Below are 13,956 nucleotides of genomic sequence, written 5' to 3'. Positions count from 1 at the left end.
AGGCTGGTAAGATTTAAAATTCAAAATAAAGCACTGACAGGAATAGTGAGTGGGCGTGGCAAATCTCGGTACTACTGACATTTGGGACCAACGAAGTCTCTGCGGTGGGGGCTCTCCTGAGCACCGTCGGAGGCCCAGCAGCATCCCTGGCCTCTGCCCACTAGATGCCAGTAGCGCCCTCCCCCTGAAAAATGTGTCCACGTGTGGCCAAGTGTCCTCCCCGCTCCCTACCGCCCCGGGGAGGGGTGAGGAGCTGCCTCTGACTGAGAACCTTCCGGTTAGGGCCACTTCTCGTTGGCAGGAAGGCCCCCAAATTCCTAAAAGTCTTCGCTCCCTGAACACGGGCAGCGCCTCTGCTAAGTGACCACAGCTTGGCGTCTGTCTGAACCCGGTCATGGGCCCTCCAGAACCGCACTTCCAGATTACTCCAGTTCAAAACGCACAAGTCAGAAGAGGGAGAAATAAAACACGTGCGTTCCTCCAGGCGCCAGTCAGCCGACTGCGGCCCGCGGGCCACACCCCACCTGCTGCTTCCCCTCGTGGGGCCTGCGAGCTACGAAGAGGTTTTACGTTTCTAAATGGTTGAAAAGGAAATCAAAAGAATCATATTTTATGACCCATGAAATTGAGAGGACATTCAAATTCCAGGGTCCATAAATAAAGTTTTATTGGCACTCAGCCACGTTCACTCATTTACGGGTGATCGATAGCTCCTTGTACACAAGAGCACAGCTGAGTGGCTGTGACAGAGACTGGCCGGCCCTCAAAGCCTAAACTATTTATTCTCGTCCCTGACAGAAAATGCTGCCCCTGCTCCCCGTTTCCCTGCTCCACCGAAGATGACAACCGCCTTGTCTGTTCCCAGCTCGAAAGCTACCTGTCTGCTAAGCGGAGGTGATGCCCCCAACTGTGGACGCTCTCATGAACAAACCAACCGCTTTCAAAGTGACAGCAGGTGGGGCACCTGGGTGGCTCCTTCCCTTCAGCGTCCAGAGCCTGGAGCCTGCTTCGGATTCTGTGTCTCCCTTTCTGTCTGCCCCCACCCCCCCTCAAAAATAAAAAAGTTTAAAAAATTAAAATATTAAAAGTAAGAGCAGGAAACACCATTGCCACGGTCAGCTGTGAATGGCTTTCAAAGGAGCACACGTGTAGAAATTAAGTAAATCTAAGGGAGCTTATGATTAGTTGTCGCTTTCTGACACACAGCACCCAACACACAGAAAGGGGATGTGATTCACAGATGATTCCCAATCTTACTCATGCACGATAGGTACTGTGGTCAGTACTCAACAGAGTGCCTTTCCTCGCAATCATCCCAAATGACCATGCGCATCTTACAAACTTCCCAATGAATTATCAAAGGCTACCAAAAAAACACACAAAACACACCAAAACAAAAAACCCAAAACCCAAAGTCATCTATAAAGCTCAAAAACAGTGCATCATACACAGTAGGAATTCAATGTATGCTCCATTCAATGGAACCTTGTGTTCCCTAAGTACGGAGTTAAATCCCAGTCAAAACACTGATGACCAGCAGACCTCTCCCAGCTTCTCTGACATTTAGAAGATGATTCAACTACATTTCAAAAAATACTCATGGAAAAGCCTGGCAGTTCACCACAATTCTAAACACAGTTACCATACAACCTAGCAATTCTCCTCTCTGATATATACCCAAGAGAAATGGAGACAGACGTCGGCACAAAAACTTGTACCCAAACGTTCAGAGCAGCATTATTCGTAACTGAAAGGGAAATGCAACTCAAATGTCCACCAACTGATGGATCAACAAAGACGTGGTATAACCCTACGATGGAATATTCTTCAGCCATAAGAAAGATTCATGCTGCAACATGGATGAACCCTGAAAATATATTAGGTTAAAGCCAATCACAAGCTCAACTTAATTAACATTTTACAAATTTTTGTTTATTTTGAGAGAGCACGCGCACATACAAGTGGGAGAAGGACAGAGAGAGGGAGAGAGAATCCCAAGCAGGCTCCACACCGTCAGTGCAGAGCCTCATATGGGGCTCAAACTCATGAACCGTGAGATCGTGACCTGAGCTGAAACCAAGAGTCGGACGCTTAACTGACTGGGCCATCCAGGTGCCCCTACGAATTTACGTTCTCATTAGCAAACAATAATTTTCAAATATTTGAGTAAAATATCAAGATTCTTATACATTTAGAGACTCCTGGGTGGCTCAGGTGGCTAAACGTCCTACTTTGGCTCACGTCATGATCCCATGGATGGTGAGTTCAAGCCCCACGTCGGGCTATGTGCTGAATGAAAGCACAGGGCCCACTTCAGATCCTCTGTCCCCATCTCTCTCTGCCCCTCCCCTACTCGTGTGCACATGTGCTCCCTCTCTCTCAAAAATAAACATTTAAAAAAGTATATTAAAAAAATTTTTTAGGGGCGCCTGGGTGGCGCAGTCGGTTAAGCGTCCGACTTCAGCCAGGTCACGATCTCGCGGTCCGTGAGTTCGAGCCCCGCGTCAGGCTCTGGGCTGATGGCTCGGAGCCTGGAGCCTGTTTCCGATTCTGTGTCTCCCTCTCTCTCTGCCCCTCCCCCGTTCATGCTCTGTCTCTCTCTGTCCCAAAAATAAATAAAAACGTTAAAAAAAAAATTTTTTTTGAAAAAAAAAATTTTTTTAAAGATTCTTACATGTTTACTTTGTTAAACAGTTTTGCATTACTTGGTTTTAAACAAAAAAATACCTCAATAAAATTCTTCAGTTAAATCTAGGACTATCACTTTAGTTCCAACTGAGTTTTTTTTTAAAGCAATAAGCAAAAGTCTTGCCCAAATTTCCATCTTTATGTATTTAAGATTGTAAAGGTTCTGTGGGTTTTATTATTTTTACGAAGAATAATTAGAGAAAGACAAAATTGTAAATATAAAAAGTAAATAATACAGGAAACACCAAAAAGTAAATAATAAAATCAAACCCTAAAATCCCACCTACCAAACAATGACAGCTTTTGTAGAACTGGCCATCAGGTTTAGTTTGGCATATGGGCTTCAACTCTTGGCGTCTGTTTGATTTGCTCTTCTAGAAATTTTATCATCTCCTAGATATGTAAGTAATAACCCCATGTTGTTCTAATAAGTTTCAAGGTTAACCAGCTAGTCAATTTGCAGATACAAACAAATTACATTAAGAAACTAATAACGTCCAGGGGCGCTTGGCTGGCTCAGTCAGTAGAGCACGGGACTCTCGATCTCAGGACTGTAAATGTGAGCCCCACGTTGGGTAGAGAAATTACTTAAAAAAAAAATAAAATCAGGGGCGCCTGGGTGGCTCAGTCAGTTAAGTGTCTGACTTCGGCTCAGGTCATGACCTCAAGGTTAACGTGTTTGAGCCCCTCGCCGGGCTCTGTGCTGACAGCTCAGAGCCTGCACCCTGCTTCGGATCCTGTATCTCCCTTTCTCTCTGCCCCCCACCCCCCCAAAATAAATAAACATTAAAAAATTTTTAATAAATAAAAATAAAAAATCTTAAAAAAATAAACCAATAAAGCACAAAATTAAGATACAGGAAGACAAAAACGTATACCCATGTGCCTGATTATAATGAATCTCTTGGCTTAATTTTAATTCACAATGCTGACACTGGTCTTAGAAGGTGTCATGCTCTCCTGGTAAGACCCAGAAAAGTTTAGAAGAGCTGGTTCAGTATCCAAAATTCATTGAAGGCAATAAAAGGCGAATTCATCATTTAGAATTAACCATATAGCCTGCAACGGTTTCGTGGTGTTCCATCTACTGACTTCAATGTCAGCAAGGAGGAGCCCCTGCAACTTGAAAACCTGCCACTTTAAAACAGACAGTGTCCAGTTCTGGCACCTTCCACTTCTCCAAGGGGCTTCAGGTGAAAGGACAAAGACCCAACAGCATGTGGGTTGCTCACCTTTACGGTGACTTCATGTGTAGACCTCGGGACCAGTGAGCTCCCCAGCATCCGATCAGATAAACTGCCAACTGGCCGCCGGGACCTGCCTGGGGAGAAACGAGAAGATTTGAAGAAAAAAGTTAAAATTCTTTGGGAATGATTCACCTCTGGCCTCTCCTACTTCTTCTTTGTTTTCTTTTTCAAATCGGTGACATTGTTTTCCTTTTAAATCTCAGCTCAAACGAAACACATTTTATGACGTTATAATCTCCATCTTCCACTTTAACACAGACTATGCAGTTTTACCTGCAAAGTGAAAGAGGGGAAGGAGAATGGCCAGTCGGTACTGAACTTGTAGAAATCCTGGAAGGAAAGTCTCTAAGGAAATAATCAGTTTTGGTTCAGACAGTGCTACTGCTCTCCTTTAATGATAATCAATGCCTGTCTGAAATACCTTTGTTTTAGGAACTGTGTCATATGCAACCAGGAAACTAAACCGTACACACCTCTAAGAGAAGAAAACACGATTTAAGGAAACTTTATAGACACTGTTCACACTGACGTTTGTAACGGTCTCGCACGCATGTCCATGGGATACACCCTCCGGTATACTGTGCTCATCAACACACAGGAGTAACATTACAATCTCTTTTTTCCCTGGGGTGCCTCGGTGGCTCAGTCGGTTAAGCATCTGACTTTGGCTCGGGTCATGATCTTGTGGTTCGTGGGTTCGAGCTCCGCGTCGGGCTCTGTTCGGACGGCTCAGAGCCCGAAGCCTGCTTTCTCGGTCTCCTCCTCTCTCTGTCCCTCACCCGCTCATGCTCACTCGTGCGCTCACTAACTCTCTCTCTCTCTCATAAACATTAAAAAAATTAAAAAACAAAAAAAGAATCTTTTTTTCCCTTTGGCTTCCCTAAAGTAAAGCAAAAGAAAAGCATATGGACTCAAAGCGTCTCGATGTATCCATTACTGTTTCCATACATTTCAATTCCACCCGAATGCCACCATTCACGATTCTCAAGAAGCCAGATGTACAGCTCATAAGGGGACTTCGTATCAAAATCTTGTTTGTACTTTTCAGTCAATATAAACACTACACAGTCAACCAGAATTTACGGAACAGTACTTACCTTCTTCCTCATGAAATTTCTTTGGTTGTGAATGGATCCAGCCTCCTACGTTTAAATTACCTACTACAGTCTATAAGCTCAAAATCTAAGGAAATTAGCTGCCCGCTATTTTCTCTAAATTCCTGTTCAATCACCTTAAGTGATAATAAAAAGGTACCAGGGTTAATATAATTCAATTCCACAAGTGAAGCTATGAGTAATGGGGTTTCTTATTAGTGAATGCAGAGCCTTGTAAAATGTTTTAAGGAAATTCAAGGAAATTAGTCCCACTGAGTCACGTTTATAGCTACGCTGTTCAAAGAAAGGAGGCTAAAACGATTTTATAGGTAGGTTCACAGGCCGTTAAGTTTCATTACAGTACATTTAAAAAAAGTCATAAGGATATGTAAGATAAAAGTAATAATGAGGGCAATTTTAAAAAACCTACCACAGGGGGCGCCTGGGTGGCTCAGTCGGTTGAGCATCCAACTCTTGATTTCGGCTCAGGTCATGATCTCATGGCAGGGAGATCAAACCCTGTGTCAGACTGCACTGAGTGTGGACCCTACTTAAGATTCTCTCTCTCCCTCCCCCCCTGCCCCTCCCCTGCTCACACACTCCCCCTCTCAAAAACTAAACTAAACAAAAAACCTACCACTGAAGAAGAGAGATTCAAATAAAATCCCCTTACAACTCTCTGAATAGGAATTATTCACCAGAGTGAAGCAGGCATAAAGGGATATTGATTCTGCTTATAAGATACAAATACATTTCGTTCTGAAAACACTTCTGTAGTAGAAATAAAACAGGACAATATTCCTTATAGTACCTGAAGCAGAAACCAAATTATTAGTTTAGGGATTGAGTTGAAAATTACCACAGGGGGAAAAAAATAGCCTTATGATGAAACTGCTAAATACCACAAAGTATCAAAATATGAGCAGATGTCACCACAATAAGCCCCAAATTGCTCGGGAATTAAAACGCTAAAATCCGTAATAATTCAATAAGTAATTAATATATAAACAGCTCTTATTACAAGCTGTTCAGAAAAACCTTTAGAATCAAATTCTTATTCTTTGGTCCAAAACAGATGGTAACTCACAAATTAGTGTCTTGGAATTGAAGATTATCTTTTATATATGTTGTTAGACTCAGTAAGTGTAATTAACATCATCTGTGTGTTACAAACACACAAAAAAGGGAAAATATGACTGGTTGATAACATTCTTCTGCTTATGCAACATGTCAAAATTAATTAGTTTATTGATAGAAACAACAAATTAAGATGATAAAGCCGATCTTCTAATACCTAATCATAACTGATTTTCCCATTATTGTTACCCAAACGGAACCATTACCAATAATCACCAATGGCAAAAAAGGTTCACGTCCTGCAAAGCCTGTGTGTGAAATGCCAATCATTTTAACCATTGCAACACACAAGGTAACAAGAAACGCGAAGAGGACTGCACGATTTTCTGGTTGCTCCTCAGCTCTTGGCAAGGCATGGGGTAGACACATCCTGGCAGTCCGTCCACGTAGGAGGTACAGAGCCTCAAGACATTGACAGTGTTGCACAAACATCCACTCTGTCAAGTCCCAAAACATTTCCGTGGCTCCAAAAGGAAACCTTGTACTCATTAAGCAGTCCCTCTTCTCCTCACACCCTCTCCCGGCTCTGGCAACCTCCAGCCTACCCTCTGTCTCTCTGGCTTTGCCTATTCTGAGCATTTCACATAAATGGAAGAAACAATACCTCTGTGTCGGGCATCTTTCACTCAGCATCGTGTTTTCAAGGTTCGGCCATGATGCAGCCTGCCCTGGGACCTCATTCCTTTCTGTGGCTGAACAGATTCTACTGTATGGATGAACTTCATCTTGTTCATCCGTCCATCAGTTCAAGGGCATTTTGGCTTCTGTGAACGGTGTCGCTATGCACATTCGCGCGCCAAGTGTTTGAGGCCCTGTTTTCCATCCCTTCGGATGTATACCGGGGAGGGGAATTGTCCTATAGCATTTTGCCTTCTTCCTCCTTTGTTGGAGCCGCATCCTCTCCAGGACTGACAGAGGCCAACAGGACGAGCAGAGGGAAGGAGTTCAGCAAGCAGGGGCCTGGGGACGGGAGCCGACCGCTAGCCGGGGACAGGCAGGGAGGTCTGCATGGGGAGCAGGGTGCAGGAGGGAGCCCGGGCCCCCGCCAGCACGACAGCTACAGCTGGTAAATGGCTCTGCACGGCAAACACCGCGACAAAGAGTAAGTCACTATTTCTCTGCTCGGAGCAAAGCACATTACTCTCCTGTTCAGGATCTTCTCGAAGTGCCAGGCATCAGAGAAACCGGATTTGTTTTGTTTTGCCGCCGCCCCTCCCCCACCTCCCCCCCCCCCCCCCCCCCCAGCTTTAGCACCCAAGTTCTGACTTCAGACCTGCTCACATTCCTGGGCAGATCCATCAAGGGCCACTTGGGTTGACAATGGTTGCCCAGGTGACTTCGCAGATTTAATACTGAGACTTTGTACGGACCCAGGCACGTAATACTGAATAAAAGCATGCAATTATTACAGCGTATCCGTACTTGAACACAGTGGTTCTGCCTGGGGCGACTGTGTCTTCCACCCCTGGATAGGTTAGGCACGGTCTGCAGACGTTGTCGGCTGTCACGACCGGAGGAGGAGGAGGTCCAATGACCACTACTGGGGAGAGACCAGGGATGCCGCTGGACATCCTACAACTCACAGGACAGCCTACCCGCAAGAAAGTCTGACTCGCGGCAAGATGTCAATAATGCCAAGGTGGAGAAACTTGAACAAAACAGATTTGAGACTCACCGAGTTCTTCTCTTCGTGACTCCTAATTTCTACTGTGAAATACTAGAAGGTGAGTAACACTTCCAGGCAGGTCTTAGATTCAGAAAGAAGTGTCTAGGGGAAGCTTCCATAGACCATCATAATGCCTCCTTCCTGGTTGCCCGAGTTATAAAACAAAGCCAACAGCCCACATGGATCACTAAGGCAAAGGGACAAAGCATATGTTCTTACTGATCATAAATTAAATGCTTGATTCTATCTCTTGGTAGAATCGAATTCAATTTGCACAATAAAGGGTGTTTTTTGTGTAATTATTTATTTTAAGAGACAGAGCAAGTGGGGGAGGGGTAGAGAGAGAGGGAGAGAGAATCCCAAGTAGCCTCCGCACTGTCAGGGCGAAGCCCAATGTGGGGCCTGAACTCACGAACTGTGAGATCATGATCTGAGCCAAAAGCAAGAGCTGAACATGTAACCCACTGAGTCACCCAGGCGCCCCTTCAATGTGTGTTTATTTTTGAGAGACAGAGCATGAACGGGGAGGGGTGGGGGTGGGACAGAGGATCTGAAGCAGACTGTGTGCTGATGGCAGTGAACCCCACATGGGGCTTGAACTCATGAACCGTGAGATCATCACCTGAGCCAAAGTCGGACGCCTAACTGACTAAGCCACCCAGGCGCCCTGTCGATGCGGCTGTTTTTTAAACTGCTCATGGAGCAGGACAGAGGCCTCCTACCGACAGCCAGCACCCCCTGCCAGCCACGTGAGGAAGGCACCACGGAAGCAGGTAACCCAGCCCTGGTGAAACCCTCAGAAAACCGCAGCCCCAGGGTGACCTCTTCAGTGCAACGTCACAGGGGCCCAAGCCAGGCCCACCCTGCTGGGTCACACTGGCATTCCTCAGCCTCGGAACCCAACTCATGGTGAAGGGCAGGTGAGACACCTGACCGAGGCCAGGCGCCCTTCAGCAAGTGCGTGTGATCATTATCCACAGGCTGGGGACGGTCACGGGCAGGGCTGCGCCACGGAAGCCTAAAACCAAATGAGCTGGGGAGCCCGACAACTAGAGGTCTGAATGCACCAAAGCGACAGAACGATGTTTTCCGGGCTGTCAGTGCACGTTTGGTCTGCGTCAGCTGAGAAACGGTTCCACGATCCAATCGGATGGGACACACTGGGTCTCGTGAAGTTATTAACAAACAAGAATAGTGGTTCACGCGGAAGTGCACCTATCGTCTGCCCAGCTCTGTTCCAAGTGCTACAAACTCATTTGATCCTTTATTAAACAATGGAAGAAGCCCACCTACCAGAATCACACCGTGTTTTCAGTGCTGCACCCCAGGTCCCACCAACAAGCACATCACACCAGGTGACCCCACACAAGAAATATCATTCTGCTGTCACGGTTCCCTCACGGCTCAGACCTGCAGGCGGCAGGAACTCTGGGAAGCCCCTTCCTCCTCGAGCTTCACTTCAAGCTGCTCCTCTCTGTATCCTTGTATGCCCCCCCCCCCCCGGGTGACGACACCCCACGGCCAATACGCTGTGGTTTGCCATGCTCCCAAAGCCCTCTCCGAACGGCTTGCCAGCAATATGCTGAAATTCAGAAGACAGAGCTCTGATGGACTCTGAACACGTCAGTCACTAGACCTTCCAAAAAATTGAGGTTTTCCTGTTGGAAGACTGGGTGTTCTCCAACAGAAATATGAAAACACACTTTTCAGACTTTGGACGTATGAAATCTAAAGACGACGGTACTTGACTAAAACGAAGACAAGTGTGCCCAGATGGTAATGACTGATAAAAATAAATGTTACTTTTGATTATAATAGTATCAAGAAATAGGGCAGTTCTAGATAAGCCTTCTCCGTTGGGAATTAATCAGGCCATCATTCCCATTTCTCTTCTGACTCACTGAACTAGGAAAACGGGTACCGCGAAGTGAAAAGTCACACACAACATACGGATTATTTCTTCCTATCTTCTCTTTTTTTTTTAAAGCTCACTTTTGGAAAACCCTTAATTCGGGTGGATTAAGTGTTGCCACTGTAAGTAAAGGTTTACCTTTCTGTTAATGCATAATCCCTAAGTGAGACCCCAAAGGGACGCCTTCCCTTTTCAAGTTATGCTTATGACCTAGAAAAACTTTCTTGTATTGTTAGTGATAAAGGCTAGTAATTTTGTACATAAATTCCAAGGGGCTAACCTCTGATGTCCTTCAAAAATCAGCTTATATGTCATAAACACATAAGGTAAAAACAAGGACCACCTTAAAAGATTTTTCTTTTTTAATTTTTTTTAATGTTTATTTATTTTTGAAGAATAAAGAGAGTGTGAGCAGGGGAGGAGCAGAGACAGAGAGAGACACAGAACCTGAAGCAGGTTCCAGACTCAGCGGTCATCACAGAGCCCGACACGGGGCTCAAACTCATGAGCTGTGAGATCATCACCTGGGCTGAAGTCAGACGCTTAACCGACTGAGCCATCCAGATGACCCAATGTTTGTTTATATCATTTTTAGAGAGTGAGAGAGAGAGAGAGAGAGAAACAGACAGAGGCAGAGGGTAAGCAGAGGAGGGGCAGAGAGAGAGAAGGAGACACAGAATCTGAAGCAGGATCCAGGCTCTGAGCTGTCAGCACAGAGCCCGACGTGGGGCTCAAACTCATGAGCTGCGAAATCATGACCTGGGCTGAAGTTGGACGCTTAACCAACAAAGCCACTCGGGCGCCCCAAAACGTTTTTCTTTTAAAAACAGTCTGCAGGTGCACCTGGGTGGGTCAGTCGACTACGGGTCTGACTTTGGCTCGGGTCATGATCGCACAGTTTGTGGGTCTGAGCCCTGGGCTGGGTGTCCGGCTCTGCACTGACAGTGTGGAGCCTGCTTGCAACTGTCTCCCTGTCTCTCCCTCTGCCCCTCCTCTGCTTGCGTGCACTCTCTCTCTTTCTCTCAAAATAAACTTAATAAAATAAAGGTAAAATAAGTAAACTTAATAAAATAAAACAAAAGTAAAGACAGTCTGTACGGTTAAATGACAATATTTGTCGTCCAGTGTCTATAGAAAATATTTAGTCTGAAAGTTTTTGGAATTAACACTTTAGTCTGGTTATCTGTAGGCGGTAACCCTGGCTGTGCCATCAATTTTCCTGTGGCGTGCATTAACCAGCCAATGGAGCATTACGGCACAGGTGTGAGAAGTCTGGTAAGATCTCTGACCCATATTTGAGATGGGAAAAGCGGTCATTGTGGAAGTGTGCCCGTAAAGCTGGCAGCCAGCCCGCCACTTACGGCTGATGCCCCTCTCACGAGTAATAATGTCGGTATACTGTGCACACGGACCAGAGACGTGTCCAGGGTTTTGTGCAGAACCCCATTCTCTACGGCCCAAGCAGACAGGAGAGAGTTACCAACAGGCAAAACTAACGACCAGCGACTTTCAGGTTGCCCCAACCCAGGGGAGGGTTCGTTCTAGTGTTTGTTCAGAAGGCGCAAGTTCTTAGATGTGACAATGTGTTTCTACAGAAAAGCGTCCAAGATCGAGTAAGTCTGGGGAAATTGTAGGTTACAAAAAGGTAAAACAGATCCATAAAGTGAAACAAACACCAAGCGGGATAAACTCCAGAGAAAACCCTAACAAGACGCGATCTCCTGAAAATCTGCAGTCAAAAGAAATTCTTAAAAGCAGCCAGAGAATAAAAACACAAATTACAGCCAGAGGGAAAGATACAACTCACGGACTTCTTGTCAAAAACCATGCAACCCAGGAAACAATGGAATGAAATCTTCAGAGAGCCGAAACAATGTGTCAACTGAAAACTCTACTCTCAGACAAAACAGCTCTTAAATATGAAGAAAAAGACTCTTCCAGGCAAACAAATGCACAGACAGTTCATGGCCAATAGGCCTGTCCTGTAAGAAAAATTAATGAAAAATTAACGGACGTGCTTCAAGGGGAGGGATAAAGAGCTCAGACTGACACCTGGACATCTGGATTTGTGCAAAGGAATGATGAGTGACAGAAATGATAAATATAAAAACATTTTCTTCTGGGGCACCTGGGTGGCTCAGTCGGTTGAGCATCTGACTCTTGATTTCGGCTCAGGTCATGATCTCTGGGTTTCTGGGTTGGAGCCCCGCCCACATGGTCAGCGTGGAGCCTGTCTGGGATTCTCTCTTTCCCTCTCTCTCTGCCCCTCCCCTGCTCGTGCTCTCTCTCTCAAAATAAATACAACTTAAATTAAAAAAAAAAAACACATTATCTTCTCATTTTAAAATTTACAGGGGCATCTGAATGGCACAGTCAGTTAACCATCCAACTTTGGCCCACGTCATGATCTCACAGTTTATGGGTTCAAGCCCCACGTTGGGCTCTGTGCTGACAGCTCGGAGCCTGGAGCCTGCTTCAGATTCTGTGTCTCCCTCTCTCTCTCTGCTCGTGTTCTCTCTCTTTCAAAAATAAACATTAAAAGGGGCGCCTGGGTGGCGCAGTCGGTTAAGCGTCCGACTTCAGCCAGGTCACGATCTCGCACTCCGTGAGTTCGAGCCCCGCGTCAGGCTCTGGGCTGATGGCTCGGAGCCTGGAGCCTGCTTCCGATTCTGTGTCTCCCTCTCTCTCTGCCCCTCCCCCGTTCATGCTCTGTCTCTCTCTGTCCCAAAAATAAATAAATGTTGAAAAAAAAAAAATTTAAAAAAAAAATAAATAAATAAATAAAAATAAATAAAAATAAACATTAAAAATATATATAAAATTTCTTTTACATATAATTGATTGCTTAATGCAAAATTAATAACTATCGTAGGGTTTTTTTTTTAATGTTTTTATTTATTTTTGAGAGAGAGAAAGAGAACACAAGTGGGGTAGGGGCAGGGAGAGAGAAGAAGACACAGAATCAGAAGGGGCTCCAGGATCTGAGCTGTCAGCACAGAGCCCGACGTGGGGCTCGAACTCATGAACGTGAGGCTTGTGAGATCATGACTGAGCCGAAGTCAGATGCTTAACTGACTGAGCCACCCAGGCGCCCCTGTATTGTGCTTTTTAAAACATATGAAAGGAAAATGTACGACAGTAGAAGAAGTCGGGGATGGAGAGGAATGGAAGTAACTGTTGTTAGGTCCACATCCGTGATGCGGTACGATGTGCAAACGCAGACTGTGCGAAATTAGTGTTAATGTGCCGCCGAAGAGAGCACCAGACTGTGCCAAATTCAAGACGGATACTGCAAGCATTAGAACATTACTTTAAAAATTAAAACTGAAGTATAGCTAATGAGCTCATAGCAGAATCGTGCAAAAAAATTCTCAATTTATGCAAACATATGCAGGAACAGAGGAAAACAGAAACACAGAATGGCACAAACAGAAAACAAAAAGCCAGTGGTAAATGGTATAACCATTCTGATTAAAAGGTTGATTGTCGGACTGGATACAAAATCAAGATCAAGCCACGCTGTCGTAACAAAACCGGTTTGGAGAAGTATACATTCTGTCTATGAACATATGTATGCATGTATGTATGTATATTATAGTTGGCCATATATTATCGATATATATTATCTTTTGTTTTTAATGTTTATTTTTGAGACAGAGAGAGAGAGACGGGGAGAGAGAGGGAGGAGGAGGGAAAGAGACAGAGAGAAAGAGCATGCGAACGTGAGCAGGGGAGGAGCAGAGAAAGGGAGACACAGAATTCGAAGCAGGTTCCAGGCTCTGAGCCGTCAGCACAGAGCCCAACAGGGAGCTTGAACTTATGAACCGCGAGATCATGACCTGAGTTGAAGTCCGACGCTTAACCGACCAAGCCACCCAGGCATGCAGCCATATACTGTCTTTGAATGTATGTATTCTGTTCAGTTGGCATTCTCCTTTGTGATTTCTCCCACCTCTTAACTGCTTCCTGAGTCTGAGGAGGACATGCTAGGGTGAAGAAAACATGTTATATGGATGATTCCTGGACACCAAGATCACTCTGCTTTAAGAAAGCAATTCACGAAGGAAGGTAATGACACAGTGACCCCGGTCTGTTGGAGTCTGACTGTAGAGAGCCCAGACCACCAGACTCCATAAGAAGCCTGAGCATCAACACGCTGAGGGCACATTCAGCTGTTCAATGAAGACACACACCCCAAAAGGATTAAGGAAT

At 45.2% G+C, this 13,956-nt stretch overlaps 1 protein-coding gene across 2 annotated transcripts in view; it reads right to left on the bottom strand.

Moving 5' to 3' along the window:
• TBL1X (transducin beta like 1 X-linked) overlaps positions 1-13,956 on the bottom strand; it is a 234,053-nt gene that overhangs the window by 66,661 nt on the left and 153,436 nt on the right. For both annotated transcript variants that reach the window (XM_047843777.1, XM_047843778.1), the window contains one exon: positions 3,921-4,009. The gene's annotated coding sequence lies outside the window, so the exon portion shown is untranslated. The remainder of the gene's footprint in view (positions 1-3,920; positions 4,010-13,956) is intronic.

This window comes from Prionailurus viverrinus, chromosome X (genome assembly GCF_022837055.1).
Source record: "Prionailurus viverrinus isolate Anna chromosome X, UM_Priviv_1.0, whole genome shotgun sequence".
NCBI classification, from domain to species: Eukaryota; Metazoa; Chordata; class Mammalia; order Carnivora; family Felidae; genus Prionailurus; species Prionailurus viverrinus.
The sequence above is the reverse complement of the archived record's forward strand: the minus strand, read 5'-3'. Positions and strand labels throughout refer to the sequence as shown.